The sequence below is a fragment of the Haliotis rubra genome, unplaced genomic scaffold (genome assembly GCF_003918875.1).
Source record: "Haliotis rubra isolate DU_JTF1 unplaced genomic scaffold, ASM391887v1 Scf63, whole genome shotgun sequence".
Classification (NCBI taxonomy): domain Eukaryota; kingdom Metazoa; phylum Mollusca; class Gastropoda; order Lepetellida; family Haliotidae; genus Haliotis; species Haliotis rubra.
In genome coordinates this window covers 2,878,310-2,902,910 of record NW_025767335.1, presented here as the reverse complement: position 1 = coordinate 2,902,910, position 24,601 = coordinate 2,878,310, and the positions used below count along the sequence as shown (strand labels likewise).

At 43.3% G+C, this 24,601-nt stretch overlaps 12 non-coding genes across 12 annotated transcripts; all 12 read right to left on the bottom strand.

Annotated features, from left to right (window-relative positions):
* Positions 1 to 1,800: 1,800 nt before the first annotated feature.
* Positions 1,801 to 1,891, bottom strand: Trnar-ccu. Its single transcript is given in 2 exon segments — positions 1,801 to 1,836; positions 1,855 to 1,891. It is a non-coding gene; the product is annotated as a tRNA-Arg (tRNA).
* A 218-nt stretch (positions 1,892 to 2,109) lies between these two features.
* Trnar-ccu lies at positions 2,110 to 2,201 on the bottom strand. The gene is given in 2 exon segments: positions 2,110 to 2,145; positions 2,165 to 2,201. It is a non-coding gene; the product is annotated as a tRNA-Arg (tRNA).
* A 504-nt stretch (positions 2,202 to 2,705) lies between these two features.
* On the bottom strand, positions 2,706 to 2,796 carry Trnar-ccu. Its single transcript is given in 2 exon segments — positions 2,706 to 2,741; positions 2,760 to 2,796. It is a non-coding gene; the product is annotated as a tRNA-Arg (tRNA).
* A 223-nt stretch (positions 2,797 to 3,019) lies between these two features.
* Positions 3,020 to 3,110, bottom strand: Trnar-ccu. The gene is given in 2 exon segments: positions 3,020 to 3,055; positions 3,074 to 3,110. It is a non-coding gene; the product is annotated as a tRNA-Arg (tRNA).
* Positions 3,111 to 4,447: 1,337 nt separating this feature from the next.
* On the bottom strand, positions 4,448 to 4,538 carry Trnar-ccu. The gene is given in 2 exon segments: positions 4,448 to 4,483; positions 4,502 to 4,538. It is a non-coding gene; the product is annotated as a tRNA-Arg (tRNA).
* Positions 4,539 to 5,822: 1,284 nt separating this feature from the next.
* On the bottom strand, positions 5,823 to 5,913 carry Trnar-ccu. The gene is given in 2 exon segments: positions 5,823 to 5,858; positions 5,877 to 5,913. It is a non-coding gene; the product is annotated as a tRNA-Arg (tRNA).
* Positions 5,914 to 7,078: 1,165 nt separating this feature from the next.
* On the bottom strand, positions 7,079 to 7,169 carry Trnar-ccu. The gene is given in 2 exon segments: positions 7,079 to 7,114; positions 7,133 to 7,169. It is a non-coding gene; the product is annotated as a tRNA-Arg (tRNA).
* A 1,697-nt stretch (positions 7,170 to 8,866) lies between these two features.
* Positions 8,867 to 8,957, bottom strand: Trnar-ccu. Its single transcript is given in 2 exon segments — positions 8,867 to 8,902; positions 8,921 to 8,957. It is a non-coding gene; the product is annotated as a tRNA-Arg (tRNA).
* Positions 8,958 to 9,174: 217 nt separating this feature from the next.
* On the bottom strand, positions 9,175 to 9,265 carry Trnar-ccu. The gene is given in 2 exon segments: positions 9,175 to 9,210; positions 9,229 to 9,265. It is a non-coding gene; the product is annotated as a tRNA-Arg (tRNA).
* Positions 9,266 to 9,480: 215 nt separating this feature from the next.
* On the bottom strand, positions 9,481 to 9,571 carry Trnar-ccu. The gene is given in 2 exon segments: positions 9,481 to 9,516; positions 9,535 to 9,571. It is a non-coding gene; the product is annotated as a tRNA-Arg (tRNA).
* A 217-nt stretch (positions 9,572 to 9,788) lies between these two features.
* Positions 9,789 to 9,879, bottom strand: Trnar-ccu. Its single transcript is given in 2 exon segments — positions 9,789 to 9,824; positions 9,843 to 9,879. It is a non-coding gene; the product is annotated as a tRNA-Arg (tRNA).
* A 14,413-nt stretch (positions 9,880 to 24,292) lies between these two features.
* Positions 24,293 to 24,383, bottom strand: Trnar-ccu. The gene is given in 2 exon segments: positions 24,293 to 24,328; positions 24,347 to 24,383. It is a non-coding gene; the product is annotated as a tRNA-Arg (tRNA).
* Positions 24,384 to 24,601: the final 218 nt, after the last annotated feature.

The following is a 24,601-nucleotide window of genomic DNA, read 5'->3' as shown; positions in this document are numbered from 1 at the left end:
TAATGAGAATCAAAGTGTATACCTCCCTAGTGCCTGGAACACCACAAAGCCGTCTCTGTTGTCATTTAGTGGCTGTATATCACTCTGTTGTGTACACATATCCTAATCATCATTGTTTTTATAACTTCTAATTAATCTGTTGTCATTGATTGATTGTATATAGATGTACATCTCTGGCTTCCTGTAAATCTAATTATCACTTCGTGTGTATTCACATCTCCTTATCCTCATTGTTTGGTTAGTTTTATAACTGTTATGATCATTGTTTTACACTTCGCTGGCTTCATCGGTATGTATGTTTTGTACTCATGAAAGGGGCAAGTAGTCAAAACTTCGTGTCGCCTACCATCCATTCTCGTCTTATTTTCATCAACTTCTAAATGCCTCTCACCAATAGAAAATTTGTTTACACTAATGGCAATCACTTGGTGGGTGTCAATTCTCACTATGTGTATTGTTGAAAAACGTAAAACAAAGAAGAAAACAATTGCAAAAGAATGCATTACCCACGACGGGACTCGAACCCGCAATCCCCGGCTATCACCAATGTCTTGAAGTAGGTAGGATACGGTGCCTTATCCATTGGGCCATCGTGGGCTTGTGAAATACAGCCGTTTTCGATAAATGGGATGAGAAATGTAACAGTGTGCAACACCCAAACTTCTGGAGGGTTAGAAGTGTTATGCGATTTGTTTACACTAATTGATGCCTTGCATGTTTCTGAAAGGCAAAGGTGCAAATTTACCAATTCATTTTCAGTTATAGAAAAAGGCAAAGGAGTGGGTGTCAATTCTCACTAATATGTAGTATTGTTGAAAAACGTAAAAACAAAGAAGAAAACAATTAGCAAAAGATTGCATTACCCACGACGGGACTCCGAACCCGCAATCCCCGGCTATCACCAATGTCTTAGTGTAGGAGGCCGGTGCCTTATCCATTGGGCCACGTGGGCTTGGTGACATACAGCCGTTTCAGGGTAACAGTAACACCTAAACTCTGGAGGGTTAGTGTTATGATTTGTTTTCACTGATCGATGCCTGAAAGGCAATGCACTTACCAAATTCTTTTCAGTTATAGAAAAGGCAAAGGTGGCGTGTCAATTCTCACTATGTGTATTGTTGAAAAACGTAAAAACGGAAGAAAAACAATTGCAAAAGAATGCATTACCTTACGACGGGACTCGAACCCGCAATCCCCGGCTATCACCAATGTCTTAGTGTAGGAGGCCGGTGCCTTATCCATTGGGCCACGTGGGCTTGGTGAAATACTACCGTTTTGCGATCCATGTGAGCGTGTTCCAAACAAATGTTTCCAAACTGCTTGAGGGTTAGTGTTATGATTTGTTACACTGATCGATTTACCTGAAAGCAATGCCACTTTACCAATTCATTTCAGTTATGCAGAAAAAGGCAAAGGTGGGTGTCAATTCTCACTATGTGTATTGTTGAAAAACGTAAAACAAAAGAAGAAAACAATTGCAAAAGAATGCATTACCCACGACGGGACCCTCGAACCCGCAATCCCCGGCTATCACCAATGTCTTAGTGTAGGAGGCCGGTGCCTTATCCATTGGGCCACGTGGGCTTGGTGAAATACAGCCGTTTCCAGTGTAACAGTGTAACACCCAAACTTCTTGAGGGTTAGTGTTATGATTTGTTTACACTGATCGATGTCTGAAAGGCAATGCACTTACCAATTCATTTCAGTTATAGAAAAGGCAAAGGTGGGTGTCAATTCTCACTATGTGTATTGTTGAAAAACGTAAAAACAAAGAAGAAAACAATTGCAAAAAGAATGCTTTACCCACGACGGGACTCGAACCCGCAATCCCCGGCTATCACCAATGTCTTAGTGTAGGAGGCCGGTGCCTTATCCATTGGGCCACGTGGGCTTGGTGAAATACAGCCGTTTCCAGTGTAACAGTGTAACACCCAAACTGCTTGAGGGTTAGTGTTATGGGGATTTGTTTACACTGATCAATGTCCTGAAAGGCAATGCACTTACCAATTCATTTCAGTTATAGAAAAGGCAAAGGTGGGTGTCAATTCTCACTATGTGTATTGTTGAAAAACGTAAAACAAAAGAGAAAACAATTGCAAAAGAATGCATTACCCACGACGGGACTCGAACCCGCAATCCCCGGCTATCACCAATGTCTTAGGTGTAGGAGGCCGGTGCCTTATCCATTGGGCCACGTGGGCTTGGTGAAATACAGCCGTTTTCAGTGCTTATCAGTGGGCCAACAGTGTTAACACCCAAACTGATTTGTTTACACTGATGCAGTAATTGAATGCACTCCGCTGTTTCAGTTATTAAAAGGCAAAGGGTGATGTCAATTCTCACTATGTGTATTTGTTGAAAACGTACAAAGAAAGAAAACAATTGCAAAAGAATCCATTACCCACGACGGACTCGAACCCGCAATCCCCGGCTATCACCAATGTCTTAGTGTAGGAGGCCGGTGCCTTATCCATTGGGCCACGTGGGCTTGGTGAAATACAGCCGTTTTCAGTGTAACAGTGTAACACCCAAACTTCTGGAGGGTTAGTGTTATGATTTGTTTACACTGATCGATGTCTGAAAGGCAATGCACTTACCAATTCATTTCAGTTATAGAAAAAGGCAAAGGTGGGTGTCAATTCTCACTATGTGTATTGTTGAAAAACGTAAAAACAAAGAAGAAAACAATTGCAAAAAGAATGCATTACCCACGACGGGACTCGAACCCGCAATCCCCGGCTATCACCAATGTCTTAGTGTAGGAGGCCGGTGCCTTATCCATTGGGCCACGTGGGCTTGGTGAAATACTACCGTTTTCGATCCATGTGATGACAAATGTTTCCAAACAGTGTAAGACCCAAACTGCTTGAGGGTTTGTGTTATGATTTGTTTACACTGATAGATGCCTTACCAATTCATTTCAGTTATAGAAAAAGGCAAAGGTGGGTGTCAATTCTCACTATGTGTATTGTTGAAAAACGTAAAAACAAAGAAGAAAACAATTGCAAAAAGAATGCATTACCCACGACGGGACTCGAACCCGCAATCCCCGGCTATCACCAATGTCTTAGTGTAGGAGGCCGGTGCCTTATCCATTGGGCCACGTGGGCTTGGTGAAATACAGCCGTTTTCAGTGTAACAGTGTAACACCCAAACTGCTTGAGGATTAGTGTTATGATTTGTTTACACGACGGGACTCGAACCCGCAATCCCCGGCTATCACCAATGTCTTAGTGTAGGAGGCCGGTGCCTTATCCATTGGGCCACGTGGGCTTGGTGAAATACAGCCGTTTCCAGTGTAACAGTGTAACACCCAAACTGCTTGAGGGTTAGTGTTATGATTTGTTTACACTGATCAATGTCTGAAAGGCAATGCACTGACCACTTCATTTCAGTTATAGAAAAAGGCAAAGGTGGGTGTCAATTCTCACTATGTGTATTGTTGAAAAACGTTGAAACAAGGAAGAAAACAATTGCAAAAAAGATAAATTACCCACGACGGGACTCGAACCCGCCAATCCCCGGCTATCACCAATGTCTTAGTGTAGGAGGCCGGTGCCTTATCCATTGGGCCACGTGGGCTTGGTGAAATACTACCGTTTTCGATCCATGTGATGACAAATGTTTCCAAACGGTGTAAGACCCAAACTGCTTAGGGGTTTGTGTTATGATTTGTTTACACTGATAGATGCCTATACCAATTTCATTTCAGCTATAGAAAAAGGCAAAGGTGGAGTGTCAATTCCTGCTATGTGTATTGTTGAAAAACGTAAAACAAAGAAGAAAACAATTGCAAAAAGAATGCATTACTTCACGACGGGACTCGAACCCGCAATCCCTTCGGCTATCACCAATGTCTTAGTGTAGGAGGCCGGTGCATTATCCATTGGGCCACGTGGGCTTGGTGAAATACAGCCGTTTTCGATGTAATGACAAATGTAACACCCAAACTTCTTGAGGGTTAGTGTTATGATTTGTTTACACTGATCGATGCCTGAAAGGCAATGCAGATACCAATTCATTTCAGTTATAGAAAAAAGGCAAAGGTGGGTGTCAATTCTCACTATGTGTATTGTTGAAAAAACGTAAAAACAAAGAAAACAATTGCAAAAGAATGCATTACCCACGACGGGACTCGAACCCTGCAATCCCCGGCTATCACCAATGTCTTAGTGTAGGGAGGCCGGTGCCTTACCTCCATTGGGCCACGTGGGCTTGAGGAGGTGAAATACAGCCGTTTTCAGGGTAACAGTGTAACATGTTTCCAAACTGCTTCTTGGAGGGTTAGTGTTGCTGATTTGTTTACATTGATCAATGTCCTCGAAAGGCAAATGCACTTACCAATTCATTTCAGTTATAGAAAAAAGGCAAGGTGGTGTCAATTCTCACTCTATGTGTATTGTTGAAAACGTAAAACAAAGAAGAAAACAATTGCAAAAGAATGCATTACCCACGACGGGACTCGAACCCGCAATCCCCGGCTATCACCAATGTCTTAGTGTAGGAGGCCGGTGCCTTATCCATTGGGCCACGTGGGCTTGGTGAAATACAACCGTTTTCGTTTTGACAGTGTAACAGTGTAACACCCAGAAACTGCTTGAGTTAGTGTTATGATTTGTTTACGACGGGACTCGAGCCCGCAATCGGCTATCACCCACCCAACTTTGCTTGAGGGTTAGTGTTATGATTTGTTTACACTGATCGATGTCTGAAAGGCAATGCACTTACCAATTCATTTCAGTTATAGAAAAGGCAAAGGTGGTGTCAATTCTCACTATGTGTATTGTTGAAAAACGTAAAAAAAGAAGAAAACAATTGCAAAAAGAATGCATTACCCACGACGGGACTCGAAACCCGCAATCCCCGGCTATCACCAATGTCTTAGTGTAGGAGGCCGGTGCCTATCCATTGGGCCACGTGGGCTTGGTGAAATACAGCCGTTTTCAGGGTAACAGTGTAACACCTAAACTTCTGGAGGGTTAGTGTTATGATTTGTTTACACTGATCGATGCCTGAAAGGCAATGCACTTACCAATTCTTTTCAGTTATAGAAAAAGGCAAAGGTGGGTGTCAATTCTCACTATGTGTATTGTTGAAAACGTAAAAACAAAGAAGAAAACAATTGCAAAAGAATGCATTACCCACGACGGACTCGAACCCGCAATCCCCGGCTATCACCAATGTCTTAGTGTAGGAGGCCGGTGCCTTATCCATTGGGCTACGTGGGGCTTGGTGAAATACAGCCGTTTTCAGTGTAACAGTGTAACACCCAAACTTCTGGAGGGTTAGTGTTATGATTTGTTTACACTGATCGATGTCTGAAAGGCAATGCACTTACCAATTCAATTTCAGTTATAGAAAAAGGAAGAAAACAATTGCAAGGTGGGTGTCAATTCTCACTATGTGTATTGTTGAAAACGTTTTGCAAACAAAGAAGAAAACAATTTGCGGCAAAAGAATGCATTACCCACGACGGGACTCGAACCCGCAACTCTATTGCTGATCAAAAACAATGTCTTAGTGTAGGAGGCCGGTGCCTTATCCATTGGGCCACGTGGGCTTGGTGACATACCGTTCCCGGCTATCACCAATGAGTGTAGGAGGCCGTTTTCAGGGCAAAAATACAGCCGTTTCCAGTGCAACACCCAAACTGCTTGAGGGTTAGTGTTATGATTTGTTTTCACTGATCGATGCCTGAAAGGCAATGCACTTACCAATTCATTTCAGTTATAGAAAAAGGCAAAGGTGGGTGTCAATTCTCACTATGTGTATTGTTGAAAAACGTAAAAACAAAGAAGAAAAACAATTGCAAAAGAATGCATTACCCACGACGGGACTCGAACCCGCAATCCCCGGCTATCACCAATGTCTTAGTGTAGGAGGCCGGTGCCTTATCCATTGGGCCACGTGGGCTTGGTGAAATACAGCCGTTTTTCAGGGTAACAGTGTAACACCCAAACTGCTTGAGGGTTAGTGTTATGATTTGTTTACACTAATAGATGTCTGAAAGGCAATGCTGACCACTTCATTTCAGTTATAGAAAAGGCAAAGGTGGAGACTGTCAATTCTCACTGTATTGTATTGTTGAAAAACGTTGAAAACAAAAAGAAGAAAACAATTGCAAAAGGAATGCATTACCCACGACCGGGACTCGAACCCGCAATCCCCGGCTATCACCAATGTCTTAGTGTAGGAAGGCCGGTGCAGCATCCATTGGGCCACACGTGGGCTTAGTGAAATACTACAGTTTTCGATCCATGTGATGACAAATGTAACACCCAAACTGCTTGAGTGGTTAGTGTTATGATTTGTTTACACTCGATCGATGCCTGAAAGGCAATGCACTTACCAATTCTTTTCAGTTATAGAAAAAGGCAAAGGTGGGTGTCAATTCTCACTATGTGTATTGTTGAAAAACGTAAAACAAAGAAGAAAACAATTGCAAAAGAATGCATTACCCACGACGGGACTCGAACCCGCAATCCCCGGCTATCACCAATGTCTTAGTGTAGGAGGCCGGTGCCTTTATCCATTGGGCCACGTGGGCTTGGTGACATACAGCCGTTTTCAGGGTAACAGAGTAACACCCAAAACTTCTGGAGGGTTAGTGCGTTATGATTTGTTTACACTGATCGATGCCTGAAAGGCAATGCACTTACCAATTCTTTCTTCAGTTATAGAAAAAGGCAAAATGTGGGTGTCAATTCTCACTATGTGTATTGTTGAGAAACGTAAAAACAAAGAAGAAAACAATTGCAAAAAGAATGCATTACCCACGACGGGACTCGAACCGAAATCCCCGGCTATCACCAATGTCTTAGTGTAGGAGGCCGGTGCCTTATCCATTGGGCCACGTGGGCTTGGTGAAATACAGCCGTTTTCAGGGTAACAGTGTAACACCCAAACTGCTTGAGGGTTAGTGTTATGATTTGTTTACACTGATCGATGCCTGAAAGGCAATGCACCTTACCAATTCTTTTCAGTTATAGAAAAAGGCAAAGGTGGGTGTCAATTCCTCACTATGTGTATTGCTGAAAACGTAAAAACAAAGAAGAAAACAATTGCAAAAAGAATGCATTACCCACGACGGGACTCGAACCCGCAATCCCCGGCTATCACCAATGTCTTAGTGTAGGAGGCCGGTGCCTTATCCATTGGGCCACGTGGGCTTGGTGACATACAGCCGTTTTCATCCATGTGGTAACAAATGTTTCCAAACAGTGTAACACCCAAACTGCTTGAGGGTTAGTGTTATGATTTGTTTACACTGATCGATGCCTGATCGATGCCCGAAAGCAATGCACTAACCAATTCTTTCAGTTATAGAAAAGGCAAAGGTGGGTGTCAATTCTCACTATGTGTATTGTTGAAAAACGTAAAAAAACAAAGAAGAAAACAATTGCAAAAGAATGCATTACCCACGACGGACTCGAACCCGAAATCCCCGGCTATCACCAATGTCTTAGTGTAGGAGGCCGGTGCCTTATCCATTGGGCCACGTGGGCTTGGTGAAATACAGCCGTTTTCAGGGTAACAGTGTAACACCCAAACTGCTGGAGGGTTAGTGTTGGCGGGATTTGTTTACACTGGGATCGATGCCTGAAAGGCAATGCACTTACCAATTCTTTTCAGCTATAGAAAAAAGGCAAAGGTGGGTGTCAATTCTCACTATGTGTATTGTTGAAAAACGTAAAAACAAAGAAGAAAACAATTGCAAAAGAATGCATTACCCACGACGGGACTCGAACCCGCAATCCCCGGCTATCACCAATGTCTTAGTGTAGGAGGCCGGTGCCTTTATCCATTGGGCCACGGGGCTTGGTGAACATACAGCCGTTTTCAGGGTAACAGTGTAACACCCAAACTTCTTGAGGGTTAGTGTTATGATTTGTTTACACTGATCGATGTCTGAAAGGCAATGCACTTACCAATTCTTTTCAGCTATAGAAAAAGGCAAAGGTGGGTGTCAATTCTCACTATGTGTATTGTTGAAAACGTAAAAACAAAGAAGAAAACAATTGCAAAAGAATGCATTACCCACGACGGGACTCGAACCTGCAATCCCCGGCTATCAGCAATGTCTTAGTGTAGGAGGCCGGTGCCTTATCCATTACCACGTGGGCTTGGTGAAATACAGCCGTTTTTCAGGGACAAAATAACAGTGTAACACCTAAACTTGGAGGGTTAGTGTTATGATTTGTTTTACACTGATCGATGCCTGAAAGGCAATGCACTCCTACCAATTCTTTCAGTTATAGAAAAAGGCAAAATGGGTGTCAATTCTCACTATGTAAAATATTGTTGAGAAACGTAAAACAAAGAAGAAAACAATTGCAAAAAAGAATGCATTACCCACGACGGGACTCGAACCGCAATCCCCGGCTATCACCAATGTCTTAGTGTAGGAGGCCGGTGCTCTTATCCATTGGGCCACGTGGGCTTGGTGAAATACAGCCGTTTTTCAGGGTAACAGTGTAACACCCAAACTGCTTGAGGGTTAGTGTTATGATTTGTTTTACACTGATCGATGCCTGAAAGGCAATGCACTTACCAATTCATTTCAGTTATAGAAAAGGCAAAGGTGGGTGTCAATTCTCACTCAATGTCTTAGTGTAGGAGGCCGGTGCCTTATCCATTGGGCCACGTGGGCTTGGTGAAATACAGCCGTTTTCAGGGTAACAGTGTAACACCCAAACTTCTGGAGGGTTAGTGTTATGATTTGTTTACACTGATCGATGCCTGAAAGGCAATGCACTTACCAATTCTTTCAGTTATAGAAAAAGGCAAAGGTGGGTGTCAATTCTCACTATGTGTATTGTTGAAAAACGTAAAAACAAAGAAGAAAACAATTGCAAAAAGAATGCATTACCCACGACGGGACTCGAACCCGCAATCCCCGGCTATCACCAATGTCTTAGTGTAGGAGGCCGGTGCCTTATCCATTGGGCCACGTGGGCTTGGTGAAATACAGCCGTTTTCAGGGTAACAGTGTAACACCCAAACTGCTTGAGGGTTAGTGTTATGATTTGTTTACACTGATCGATGCCTGAAAGGCAATGCACTTACCAATTCTTTTCAGTTATAGAAAAAGGCAAAGGTGGGTGTCAATTCTCACTATGTGTATTGTTGAAAAAACGTAAAACAAAGAAGAAAAACAATTGCAAAAGAATGCATTACCCACGACGGGACTCGAACCCGCAATCCCCGGCTATCACCAATGTCTTAGTGTAGGAGGCCGGTGCCTTATCCATTGGGCCACGTGGGCTTGGTGAAATACAGCCGTTTTCAGGGTAACAGTGTAACACCCAAACTTCTGAGGGTTAGTGTTATGATTTGTTTACACTGATCGATGCCTGAAAGGCAATGCACTTACCAATTCTTTTCAGTTATAGAAAAAGGCAAAGGTGGGTGTCAATTCTCACTATGTGTATTGTTGAAAAACGTAAAACAAAGAAGAAAACAATTGCAAAAAGAATGCATTACCCACGACGGGACTCGAACCCGCAATCCCCGGCTATCACCAATGTCTTAGTGTAGGAGGCCGGTGCCTTATCCATTGGGCCACGTGGGCTTGGTGAAATACAGCCGTTTTCAGGGTAACAGTGTAACACCCAAACTTCTGGAGGGTTAGTGTTATGATTTGTTTACACTGATCGATGCCTGAAAGGCAATGCACTTACCAATTCTTTTCAGTTATAGAAAAAGGCAAAGGTGGGTGTCAATTCTCACTATGTGTATTGTTGAAAAACGTAAAAACAAAGAAGAAAACAATTGCAAAAAGAATGCATTACCCACGACGGGACTCGAACCCGCAATCCCCGGCTATCACCAATGTCTTAGTGTAGGAGGCCGGTGCCTTATCCATTGGGCCACGTGGGCTTGGTGAAATACAGCCGTTTTCAGGGTAACAGTGTAACACCCAAACTTCTGGAGGGTTAGTGTTATGATTTGTTTACACTGATCGATGCCTGAAAGGCAATGCACTTACCAATTCTTTTCAGTTATAGAAAAAGGCAAAGGTGGGTGTCAATTCTCACTATGTGTATTGTTGAAAACGTAAAACAAAGAAGAAAACAATTGCAAAAAGAATGCATTACCCACGACGGGACTCGAACCCGCAATCCCCGGCTATCACCAATGTCTTAGTGTAGGAGGCCGGTGCCTTATCCATTGGGCCACGTGGGCTTGGTGAAATACAGCCGTTTTCAGGGTAACAGTGTAACACCCAAACTTCTGGAGGGTTAGTGTTATGATTTGTTTACACTGATCGATGCCTGAAAGGCAATGCACTTACCAATTCTTTTCAGTTATAGAAAAGGCAAAGGTGGGTGTCAATTCTCACTATGTGTATTGTTGAAAAACGTAAAAACAAAGAAGAAAACAATTGCAAAAAGAATGCATTACCCACGACGGGACTCGAACCCGCAATCCCCGGCTATCACCAATGTCTTAGTGTAGGAGGCCGGTGCCTTATCCATTGGGCCACGTGGGCTTGGTGAAATACAGCCGTTTTCAGGGTAACAGTGTAACACCCAAACTTCTGGAGGGTTAGTGTTATGATTTGTTTACACTGATCGATGCCTGAAAGGCAATGCACTTACCAATTCTTTTCAGTTATAGAAAAAGGCAAAGGTGGGTGTCAATTCTCACTATGTGTATTGTTGAAAAACGTAAAAACAAAGAAGAAAACAATTGCAAAAAGAATGCATTACCCACGACGGGACTCGAACCCGCAATCCCCGGCTATCACCAATGTCTTAGTGTAGGAGGCCGGTGCCTTATCCATTGGGCCACGTGGGCTTGGTGAAATACAGCCGTTTTCAGGTAACAGTGTAACACCCAAACTTCTGGAGGGTTAGTGTTATGATTTGTTTACACTGATCGATGCCTGAAAGGCAATGCACTTACCAATTCTTTTCAGTTATAGAAAAAGGCAAAGGTGGGTGTCAATTCTCACTATGTGTATTGTTGAAAACGTAAAACAAAAAGAAGAAAACAATTGCAAAAGAATGCATTACCCACGACGGGACTCGAACCCGCAATCCCCGGCTATCACCAATGTCTTAGTGTAGGAGGCCGGTGCCTTATCCATTGGGCCACGTGGGCTTGGTGAAATACAGCCGTTTTCAGGGTAACAGTGTAACACCCAAACTTCTGGAGGGTTAGTGTTATGATTTGTTTACACTGATCGATGCCTGAAAGGCAATGCACTTACCAATTCTTTTCAGTTATAGAAAAAGGCAAAGGTGGGTGTCAATTCTCACTATGTGTATTGTTGAAAAACGTAAAAACAAAGAAGAAAACAATTGCAAAAAGAATGCATTACCCACGACGGGACTCGAACCCGCAATCCCCGGCTATCACCAATGTCTTAGTGTAGGAGGCCGGTGCCTTATCCATTGGGCCACGTGGGCTTGGTGAAATACAGCCGTTTTCAGGGTAACAGTGTAACACCCAAACTTCTGGAGGGTTAGTGTTATGATTTGTTTACACTGATCGATGCCTGAAAGGCAATGCACTTACCAATTCTTTTCAGTTATAGAAAAAGGCAAAGGTGGGTGTCAATTCTCACTATGTGTATTGTTGAAAAACGTAAAAACAAAGAAGAAAACAATTGCAAAAGAATGCATTACCCACGACGGGACTCGAACCCGCAATCCCCGGCTATCACCAATGTCTTAGTGTAGGAGGCCGGTGCCTTATCCATTGGGCCACGTGGGCTTGGTGAAATACAGCCGTTTTCAGGGTAACAGTGTAACACCCAAACTTCTGGAGGGTTAGTGTTATGATTTGTTTACACTGATCGATGCCTGAAAGGCAATGCACTTACCAATTCTTTTCAGTTATAGAAAAAGGCAAAGGTGGGTGTCAATTCTCACTATGTGTATTGTTGAAAAACGTAAAACAAAGAAGAAAACAATTGCAAAAAGAATGCATTACCCACGACGGGACTCGAACCCGCAATCCCCGGCTATCACCAATGTCTTAGTGTAGGAGGCCGGTGCCTTATCCATTGGGCCACGTGGGCTTGGTGAAATACAGCCGTTTTCAGGGTAACAGTGTAACACCCAAACTTCTGGAGGGTTAGTGTTATGATTTGTTTACACTGATCGATGCCTGAAAGGCAATGCACTTACCAATTCTTTTCAGTTATAGAAAAAGGCAAAGGTGGGTGTCAATTCTCACTATGTGTATTGTTGAAAAACGTAAAACAAAGAAGAAAACAATTGCAAAAGAATGCATTACCCACGACGGGACTCGAACCCGCAATCCCCGGCTATCACCAATGTCTTAGTGTAGGAGGCCGGTGCCTTATCCATTGGGCCACGTGGGCTTGGTGAAATACAGCCGTTTTCAGGGTAACAGTGTAACACCCAAACTTCTGGAGGGTTAGTGTTATGATTTGTTTACACTGATCGATGCCTGAAAGGCAATGCACTTACCAATTCTTTTCAGTTATAGAAAAAGGCAAAGGTGGGTGTCAATTCTCACTATGTGTATTGTTGAAAACGTAAAACAAAGAAGAAAACAATTGCAAAAGAATGCATTACCCACGACGGGACTCGAACCCGCAATCCCCGGCTATCACCAATGTCTTAGTGTAGGAGGCCGGTGCCTTATCCATTGGGCCACGTGGGCTTGGTGAAATACAGCCGTTTTCAGGGTAACAGTGTAACACCCAAACTTCTGGAGGGTTAGTGTTATGATTTGTTTACACTGATCGATGCCTGAAAGGCAATGCACTTACCAATTCTTTTCAGTTATAGAAAAGGCAAAGGTGGGTGTCAATTCTCACTATGTGTATTGTTGAAAAACGTAAAACAAAGAAGAAAACAATTGCAAAAGAATGCATTACCCACGACGGGACTCGAACCCGCAATCCCCGGCTATCACCAATGTCTTAGTGTAGGAGGCCGGTGCCTTATCCATTGGGCCACGTGGGCTTGGTGAAATACAGCCGTTTTCAGGGTAACAGTGTAACACCCAAACTTCTGGAGGGTTAGTGTTATGATTTGTTTACACTGATCGATGCCTGAAAGGCAATGCACTTACCAATTCTTTTCAGTTATAGAAAAAGGCAAAGGTGGGTGTCAATTCTCACTATGTGTATTGTTGAAAAACGTAAAACAAAGAAGAAAACAATTGCAAAAAGAATGCATTACCCACGACGGGACTCGAACCCGCAATCCCCGGCTATCACCAATGTCTTAGTGTAGGAGGCCGGTGCCTTATCCATTGGGCCACGTGGGCTTGGTGAAATACAGCCGTTTTCAGGGTAACAGTGTAACACCCAAACTTCTGGAGGGTTAGTGTTATGATTTGTTTACACTGATCGATGCCTGAAAGGCAATGCACTTACCAATTCTTTTCAGTTATAGAAAAAGGCAAAGGTGGGTGTCAATTCTCACTATGTGTATTGTTGAAAAACGTAAAAACAAAGAAGAAAACAATTGCAAAAAGAATGCATTACCCACGACGGGACTCGAACCCGCAATCCCCGGCTATCACCAATGTCTTAGTGTAGGAGGCCGGTGCCTTATCCATTGGGCCACGTGGGCTTGGTGAAATACAGCCGTTTTCAGGGTAACAGTGTAACACCCAAACTGCTTGAGGGTTAGTGTTATGATTTGTTTACACTGATCGATGCCTGAAAGGCAATGCACTTACCAATTCTTTTCAGTTATAGAAAAAGGCAAAGGTGGGTGTCAATTCTCACTATGTGTATTGTTGAAAAACGTAAAAACAAAGAAGAAAACAATTGCAAAAAGAATGCATTACCCACGACGGGACTCGAACCCGCAATCCCCGGCTATCACCAATGTCTTAGTGTAGGAGGCCGGTGCCTTATCCATTGGGCCACGTGGGCTTGGTGAAATACAGCCGTTTTCAGGGTAACAGTGTAACACCCAAACTTCTGGAGGGTTAGTGTTATGATTTGTTTACACTGATCGATGCCTGAAAGGCAATGCACTTACCAATTCTTTTCAGTTATAGAAAAGGCAAAGGTGGGTGTCAATTCTCACTATGTGTATTGTTGAAAACGTAAAAACAAAGAAGAAAACAATTGCAAAAGAATGCATTACCCACGACGGGACTCGAACCCGCAATCCCCGGCTATCACCAATGTCTTAGTGTAGGAGGCCGGTGCCTTATCCATTGGGCCACGTGGGCTTGGTGAAATACAGCCGTTTTCAGGGTAACAGTGTAACACCCAAACTTCTGGAGGGTTAGTGTTATGATTTGTTTACACTGATCGATGCCTGAAAGGCAATGCACTTACCAATTCTTTTCAGTTATAGAAAAGGCAAAGGTGGGTGTCAATTCTCACTATGTGTATTGTTGAAAAACGTAAAACAAAGAAGAAAACAATTGCAAAAGAATGCATTACCCACGACGGGACTCGAACCCGCAATCCCCGGCTATCACCAATGTCTTAGTGTAGGAGGCCGGTGCCTTATCCATTGGGCCACGTGGGCTTGGTGAAATACAGCCGTTTTCAGGGTAACAGTGTAACACCCAAACTTCTGGAGGGTTAGTGTTATGATTTGTTTACACTGATCGATGCCTGAAAGGCAATGCACTTACCAATTCTTTTCAGTTATAGAAAAAGGCAAAGGTGGGTGTCAATTCTCACTATGTGTATTGTTGAAAAACGTAAAACAAAGAAGAAAACAATTGCAAAAAGAATGCATTACCCACGACGGGACTCGAACCCGCAATCCCCGGCTATCACCAATGTCTTAGTGTAGGAGGCCGGTGCCTTATCCATTGGGCCACGTGGGCTTGGTGAAATACAGCCGTTTTCAGGGTAACAGTGTAACACCCAAACTGCTTGAGGGTTAGTGTTATGATTTGTTTACACTGATCGATGCCTGAAAGGCAATGCACTTACCAATTCTTTTCAGTTATAGAAAAAGGCAAAGGTGGGTGTCAATTCTCACTATGTGTATTGTTGAAAAACGTAAAAACAAAGAAGAAAACAATTGCAAAAAGAATGCATTACCCACGACGGGACTCGAACCCGCAATCCCCGGCTATCACCAATGTCTTAGTGTAGGAGGCCGGTGCCTTATCCATTGGGCCACGTGGGCTTGGTGAAATACAGCCGTTTTCAGGGTAACAGTGTAACACCCAAACTTCTGGAGGGTTAGTGTTATGATTTGTTTACACTGATCGATGCCTGAAAGGCAATGCACTTACCAATTCTTTTCAGTTATAGAAAAAGGCAAAGGTGGGTGTCAATTCTCACTATGTGTATTGTTGAAAACGTAAAACAAAGAAGAAAACAATTGCAAAAAGAATGCATTACCCACGACGGGACTCGAACCCGCAATCCCCGGCTATCACCAATGTCTTAGTGTAGGAGGCCGGTGCCTTATCCATTGGGCCACGTGGGCTTGGTGAAATACAGCCGTTTTCAGGGTAACAGTGTAACACCCAAACTTCTTGAGGGTTAGTGTTATGATTTGTTTACACTGATCGATGCCTGAAAGGCAATGCACTTACCAATTCTTTTCAGTTATAGAAAAAGGCAAAGGTGGGTGTCAATTCTCACTATGTGTATTGTTGAAAACGTAAAACAAAGAAGAAAACAATTGCAAAAGAATGCATTACCCACGACGGGACTCGAACCCGCAATCCCCGGCTATCACCAATGTCTTAGTGTAGGAGGCCGGTGCCTTATCCATTGGGCCACGTGGGCTTGGTGAAATACAGCCGTTTTCAGGGTAACAGTGTAACACCCAAACTTCTGGAGGGTTAGTGTTATGATTTGTTTACACTGATCGATGCCTGAAAGGCAATGCACTTACCAATTCTTTTCAGTTATAGAAAAAGGCAAAGGTGGGTGTCAATTCTCACTATGTGTATTGTTGAAAACGTAAAACAAAGAAGAAAACAATTGCAAAAGAATGCATTACCCACGACGGGACTCGAACCCGCAATCCCCGGCTATCACCAATGTCTTAGTGTAGGAGGCCGGTGCCTTATCCATTGGGCCACGTGGGCTTGGTGAAATACAGCCGTTTTCAGGGTAACAGTGTAACACCCAAACTTCTGAGGGGTTAGTGTTATGATTTGTTTACACTGATCGATGCCTGAAAGGCAATGCACTTACCAATTCTTTTCAGTTATAGAAAAAGGCAAAGGTGGGTGTCAATTCTCACTATGTGTATTGTTGAAAAACGTAAAACAAAGAAGAAAACAATTGCAAAAGAATGCATTACCCACGACGGGACTCGAACCCGCAATCCCCGGCTATCACCAATGTCTTAGTGTAGGAGGCCGGTGCCTTATCCATTGGGCCACGTGGGCTTGGTGAAATACAGCCGTTTTCAGGGTAACAGTGTAACACCCAAACTTCTGGAGGGTTAGTGTTATGATTTGTTTACACTGATCGATGCCTGAAAGGCAATGCACTTACCAATTCTTTTCAGTTATAGAAAAAGGCAAAGGTGGGTGTCAATTCTCACTATGTGTATTGTTGAAAACGTAAAACAAAGAAGAAAACAATTGCAAAAAGAATGCATTACCCACGACGGGACTCGAACCCGCAATCCCCGGCTATCACCAATGTCTTAGTGTAGGAGGCCGGTGCCTTATCCATTGGGCCACGTGGGCTTGGTGAAATACAGCCGTTTTCAGGGTAACAGTGTAACACCCAAACTTCTGGAGGGTTAGTGTTATGATTTGTTTACACTGATCGATGCCTGAAAGGCAATGCACTTACCAATTCTTTTCAGTTATAGAAAAAGGCAAAGGTGGGTGTCAATTCTCACTATGTGTATTGTTGAAAAACGTAAAACAAAGAAGAAAACAATTGCAAAAGAATGCATTACCCACGACGGGACTCGAACCCGCAATCCCCGGCTATCACCAATGTCTTAGTGTAGGAGGCCGGTGCCTTATCCATTGGGCCACGTGGGCTTGGTGAAATACAGCCGTTTTCAGGGTAACAGTGTAACACCCAAACTTCTGGAGGGTTAGTGTTATGATTTGTTTACACTGATCGATGCCTGAAAGGCAATGCACTTACCAATTCTTTTCAGTTATAGAAAAAGGCAAAGGTGGGTGTCAATTCTCACTATGTGTATTGTTGAAAAACGTAAAACAAAGAAGAAAACAATTGCAAAAGAATGCATTACCCACGACGGGACTCGAACCCGCAATCCCCGGCTATCACCAATGTCTTAGTGTAGGAGGCCGGTGCCTTATCCATTGGGCCACGTGGGCTTGGTGAAATACAGCCGTTTTCAGGGTAACAGTGTAACACCCAAACTTCTGAGGGGTTAGTGTTATGATTTGTTTACACTGATCGATGCCTGAAAGGCAATGCACTTACCAATTCTTTTCAGTTATAGAAAAAGGCAAAGGTGGGTGTCAATTCTCACTATGTGTATTGTTGAAAACGTAAAACAAAGAAGAAAACAATTGCAAAAGAATGCATTACCCACGACGGGACTCGAACCCGCAATCCCCGGCTATCACCAATGTCTTAGTGTAGGAGGCCGGTGCCTTATCCATTGGGCCACGTGGGCTTGGTGAAATACAGCCGTTTTCAGGGTAACAGTGTAACACCCAAACTTCTGGAGGGTTAGTGTTATGATTTGTTTACACTGATCGATGCCTGAAAGGCAATGCACTTACCAATTCTTTTCAGTTATAGAAAAAGGCAAAGGTGGGTGTCAATTCTCACTATGTGTTTTGTTGAAAAACGTAGAAACAAAGAAGAAAACAATTGCAAAAGAATGCATTACCCACGACGGGACTCGAACCCGCAATCCCCGGCTATCACCAATGTCTTAGTGTAGGAGGCCGGTGCCTTATCCATTGGGCCACGTGGGCTTGGTGACATACAGCCGTTTTCAGGGTAACAGTGTAACACCCAAACTGCTTGAGGGTTAGTGTTATGATTTGTTTACACTGATCGATGCCTGAAAGGCAATGCACTTACCAATTCTTTTCAGTTATAGAAAAAGGCAAAGGTGGGTGTCAATTCTCACTATGTGTATTGTTGAAAAACGTAAAAACAAAGAAGAAAACAATTGCAAAAAGAATGCATTACCCACGACGGGACTCGAACCCGCAATCCCCGGCTATCACCAATGTCTTAGTGTAGGAGGCCGGTGCCTTATCCATTGGGCCACGTGGGCTTGGTGAAATACAGCCGTTTTCAGGGTAACAGTGTAACACCCAAACTTCTGGAGGGTTAGTGTTATGATTTGTTTACACTGATCGATGCCTGAAAGGCAATGCACTTACCAATTCTTTTCAGTTATAGAAAAAGGCAAAGGTGGGTGTCAATTCTCACTATGTGTATTGTTGAAAACGTAAAACAAAGAAGAAAACAATTGCAAAAAGAATGCATTACCCACGACGGGACTCGAACCCGCAATCCCCGGCTATCACCAATGTCTTAGTGTAGGAGGCCGGTGCCTTATCCATTGGGCCACGTGGGCTTGGTGAAATACAGCCGTTTTCAGGGTAACAGTGTAACACCCAAACTGCTTGAGGGTTAGTGTTATGATTTGTTTACACTGATCGATGCCTGAAAGGCAATGCACTTACCAATTCTTTTCAGTTATAGAAAAAGGCAAAGGTGGGTGTCAATTCTCACTATGTGTATTGTTGAAAAACGTAAAAACAAAGAAGAAAACAATTGCAAAAAGAATGCATTACCCACGACGGGACTCGAACCCGCAATCCCCGGCTATCACCAATGTCTTAGTGTAGGAGGCCGGTGCCTTATCCATTGGGCCACGTGGGCTTGGTAGTACAGCCGTTTTCAGCAGCTAAGATCAAACTTCTTGAGGGTTTCATAAGAATTTGTTTATCTGTTGATGCCTGAAAAGCACAAATGCACTATACCAAAGAACATGTCTTAAATTTTAGAAATGGAGGCACCTCAAGGTGGGTGTCAATTGTGCACATGCGTAGTTGAAAAACGTAAAACTTTGACATACTATTTTCAGCGTTTCCCCCTCAGTCCTTTGTATTGCCATTCATTACACACCAATAAATTTCATAAATAGTGATTTACAGGCTCATGAAAAGACAAGAAATACAATATTTTAGAATAATACAAAACATTTTGAAACAATGAACACTCCCTCTTCCCAACATGGCGGCTAGCCTATAGCTCTTTGGACTATTGAACTCTTTGAGAAAATGTGCGGATGCTTGGGTTTTATCTGATTATAACTGACTGAAAATGAACAAATTAATAATAAGTGGCAAAAGAAATGCAGCAAAATAAAAACGTTTAACAATCAAAATCTTTGTAATTATTCCCCAACGTCATGGCCCAATGGCAAGCAAGGGAAATACTTCAGATTGTCTTTTGCAAGGGAGAAGTCATTTTTTCTGGAACAAATCATACTTTATTGGTTTTATTGTTTCAGGGTAAATATCAATCAATTTAGGGCAAACGTACAGATTTTACCTATCCTGACTCATACTAATTGCTTATCTCATCTCATTTCTGAATAATAGTGGAAAGTCAAGTGCTTGTTTTCCCTTCACTAGAAAAAGACACATCTCTGCCCAACACATTCCAAGCTGCGCATGTGCAGCGGATGCACGTGACCAAGCCTGCGACTCTTCACTCTCTCATATTAGTGCCATCAGGGTTAGACTCACATAACGAAGGGCCAACATAAGTCAACTGCTAACTTGGATTGCAGACGGGTTAGCCATAGCTTCCCCATTGAAGGATCGTCCTCCTTCACCTTACCCACCAAATGGAGCAGCTTTGCAAGTCATCAAGAACCAAAGCTACCAGAATGCAGGGTCTTCCCAGCTTGCTCAGCTTGTTACTGTTATCAGACCCATCGTATGCTTTTGTCCATAGTCAACCAGCAGAAGTACCAGTAGTCTATCTCCGACCAGATCTGCATCAGCGAGACTCACCTTACTATGTAGACAAGGAAGTATTGGCCAAACTGGGACCTTCTGGAAGACCTATTAAAAATACTTAAGGAATAGATATACCATTCCGGTAAATATGACCACTCCACTCTATCTTCCGCAGATGCATTACGCAGAACCCTAAAACCCAAGCTCACGTGCACAGATGCGATAGAATCACTTCTATTCAGAGAAGCAATAAAAGATATAACTCAAGAGGCACTCGACCCGGAGTTCTGCTCCCCTAATTTTTGTGGTTCCCAAGAACAATTTATCAGAAAAAATCCAGACCAATATGAAGAAGTTCAAAAATGATTACTTATTGAAGACAGAGAAGTTCATAATTCTTCACCTTCTACAACTGAAGCAGAACAATTTTCTGGCAAGCATAGATTTAAGGGATGCATATCTGCATGTGCCAGGCCACCCATGGTCCAGGAAGTATCTACGATTCCTGTTCAACCATCACACATACCAGTGGAGGGTTCTACAGTTTGGCATTTTGATGGCCCGTGGTTCACACAAGCCGTTATACTCAAACGTCAGTTGAATTTCAGCCTACGATTGCTGCCCAACGTCAGCCCAATCACTCACGAAGAGGGGAAGACTGCAACTACGACCCATCCAGAGGTTTCTAACCTCACTCCTGGACCAGCAGGACTTCAGACCACAACTACGGTGAATGATGGAATCAAAGGTCTGCGCAAGGACCTTCTGAGCGAGCCAAGCTTCAACCTGAATCTGTATGTAGATGCGTCTCAACAGGTTTGGGGAGCACACCTCGACACAGATGTAACCTCAGGGCTGTTGTTTCCAGAAGAGCAGCTACTCCACATCAATCACCGAGGTTAGGCGGTTATCCGAGCCATTAACCACTGGACCCCTCAACTGTCCAATCAGTCACTGATGACCAGGTCAGCCAACTCATCCAGCTAGCAGGCAATCCGGTTCTAAAGCTTCCAGATTGTTCAAAACTGCTTACTTATCATCACATGGAGCAGACGCGTCAAAACCCGGGTGTCTTCGATTTGTACGCTGGGAGCATATCAACAAGAACTTAACCAGGCGCAACTATTCCACCAGAGCTCCCTGTCTCTACGCAGTTCTACAAGAAGCCTGTATGATGGTAAGTGGAAGAGTCTTCATCAATTTGCCAGAAGTAATGGGATTCCAGCAGATATACAACCTTAGAACCCCAAAGAATCTCAAGGCTGGGCTCAATCTTAACACCCATCAGCTCAGTCATCACCATGGTGAAGGCTCCAAACTCACTCAGAATGTCAGAGATTTATTCTATAGACCTCAGCCTCACCAGATTTGATAAAGGTCCCAATGCATCAGTGCATCTTGGTCTCCGTTTGGATTTTAGTCAGCCAGACCAACATTTTCACATCCCACCATTATCTTTAATACTTGGCAATGAAGATAAGGAAGACTTATCACCGCGTCTGGTCAGAGTCCTATGCATCTATAGCTATCTACGTAGAACGAGCACCAGACGTCAGAAGTTAAGACGACTCTTCATCCTAACTCATTAGAGATGTCACAGCAGAAGTATCCCAAAATCTTTCTGGTCGGAGATACTTCGAGCATACAGAGATGTAGGCTTAGAACCTCCCTCAGCTTCCAACCGACACGAAGAAAGAGCACTATATGGCAATTGCTCCTTCCCTATCACCATGGAAGGATGCTTTGGGAATATTTTTCTTTTTATCTTCAATCATTTTTATTTGAAATTATTTGCGAAGAAAAACTCAATTTATGCCATCCCATCAACACATGCAGCTGTTGTACAGCATGTCAAAAAGGCCGCTCAACAGGCAGGTCATATATGGGGTCAGTCATTCTTCCACAGCCTGAACTCGCATCTCCAACTGAGTGGGGCTGGATACAGAAAGAAAGTGGACAGTATGTTCCCTACTGGACGACACTACACCGAGCATAAGAATCTTGTCAGGAGTTGTTATCTTGTCGGGACAAAGGGGTGAAACAACCGATGCAAGTGCAAACAGTCCTCATTTACATGCACTGATGCGAGAGTCAGTGTTCATAATATTGACTATGTTTTAAAGATGTTTAACCAGTATTTTGGGTCAGTATGTTTTAAAAAAGGTGTCCTTGTAGGATATTGATGGCAGTCCCAAAGCTGGAACAGTAGCCGGGAAGGCAAAATAATATTTCTCTACTGCGCATGCGCAAAATGAAATGATTTTGAATGCCTCCATATTCCAAAATGTTCACTATGCATCACTCTATGAGTGTGCAAAGTTTCATGCTTTTATCATTAAATGCACATTTTATCTGCTTAGCCGCTCCACTCTGGTGAAATACTGCCGTTTTCGATCCATGTGATGACAATGGTTTTCAAACAGTGTAACACCCAAACTGCTTGTTAGTGTTATGATTTGTTTACACTGATCGATGCCTGAAAGGCAATGCACTTACCAATTCATTTTCAGTTATAGAAAAAGGCAAAGGCGGGTGTCAATTCTCACTATGTGTATTGTTGAAAAACGTAAAAACAAAGAAGAAAACAATTGCAAAAAGAATGCATTACCCACGACGGGACTCGAACCCGCAATCCCCGGCTATCACCAATGTCTTAGTGTAGGAGGCCGGTGCTTTATCCATTGGGCCACGTGGGCTTCGTGCCATACAGCCGTTTTCAGTGTAACAGTGTAACACCCAAACTGCCTTATCCATTGGGCCACGTGGGCTTGGTGAAATACAGCCGTTTTCAGGGTAACAATGTAACACCCAAACTGCTTGAGGGTTAGTGTTATGATTTGTTTACACTGATCGATGCCTGAAAGGCAATGCACTTACCAATTCTTTTCAGTTATAGAAAAAGGCAAAGGTGGGTGTCAATTCTCACTATGTGTATTGTTGAAAAACGTAAAAACAAAGAAGAAAACAATTGCAAAGAATGCATTACCCACGACGGGACTCGAACCCGCAATCCCCGGCTATCACCAATGTCTTAGTGTAGGAGGCCGGTGCCTTATCCATTGGGCCACGTGGGCTTGGTGAAATACAGCCGTTTTCAGGGTAACAGTGTAACACCCAAACTGCTTGAGGGTTAGTGTTATGATTTGTTTACACTGATCGATGCCTGAAAGGCAATGCACTTACCAATTCATTTCAGTTTTAGAAAAAGGCAAAGGTGGGTGTCAATTCTCACTATGTGTATTGTTGAAAAACGTAAAAACAAAGAAGAAAACAATTGCAAAAAGAATGCATTACCCACGACGGGACTCGAACCCGCAATCCCCGGCTATCACCAATGTCTTAGTGTAGGAGGCCGGTGCTTTATCCATTGGGCCACGTGGGCTTCGTGCCATACAGCCGTTTTCAGTGTAACAGTGTAACACCCAAACTGCCTTATCCATTGGGCCACGTGGGCTTGGTGAAATACAGCCGTTTTCAGGGTAACAATGTAACACCCAAACTGCTTGAGGGTTAGTGTTATGATTTGTTTACACTGATCGATGCCTGAAAGGCAATGCACTTACCAATTCTTTTTCTGATCGATGCCTGAAAGGCAATGCACTTACCAATTCTTTTCAGTTATAGAAAAAGGCAAAGGTGGGTGTCAATTCTCACTATGTGTATTGTTGAAAAACGTAAAACAAAGAAGAAAACAATTGCAAAAGAATGCATTACCCACGACGGGACTCGAACCCGCAATCCCCGGCTATCACCAATGTCTTAGTGTAGGAGGCCGGTGCCGGTGCTTTACAGCCGTTTCCATGTAACAGGTAACACCCAAACTGCCTTATCCATTGTGGGCTTGGTGAAATACAGCCGTTTTCAGTGTAACAGTGTAACACCCAAACTGCTTGAGGGTTAGTGTTATGATTTGTTTACACTGATCGATGCCTGAAAGGCAATGCACTTACCAATTCATTTCAGTTTTAGAAAAAGGCAAAGGTGGGTGTCAATTCTCACTATGTGTATTGTTGAAAAACGTAAAAACAAAGAAGAAAACAATTGCAAAAAGAATGCATTACACACGACGGGACTCGAACCCGCAATCCCCGGCTATCACCAATGTCCTAGTGTAGGAGGCCGGTGCTTTATCCATTGGGCCACGTGGGCTTCGTGCCATACAGCCGTTTTCAGTGTAACAGTGTAACACCCAAACTGCCTTATCCATTGGGCCACGTGGGCTTGGTGAAATACAGCCGTTTTCAGGGTAACAATGTAACACCCAAACTGCTTGAGGGTTAGTGTTATGATTTGTTTACACTGATCGATGCCTGAAAGGCAATGCACTTACCAATTCTTTTCAGTTATAGAAAAAGGCAAAGGTGGGTGTCAATTCTCACTATGTGTATTGTTGAAAAACGTAAAAACAAAGAAGAAAACAATTGCAAAAAGAATGCATTACCCACGACGGGACTCGAACCCGCAATCCCCGGCTATCACCAATGTCTTAGTGTAGGAGGCCGGTGCCTTATCCATTAGGCCACGTGGGCTTGCTGAAATACAACCGTTTTCGATCCATGTGATGACAAATGTTTTCAAACAGTGTAACACCCAAACTGCTTGAGGGTTAGTGTTATGATTTGTTTACACTGATCAATGTCTCAAAGGCAATGCACTAACCAATTCATTTCAGTTATAGAAAAAGGCAAAGGTGGGTGTCAATTCTCACTATGTGCATCGCTGAAAAACGTAAATACAAAGAAGAAAA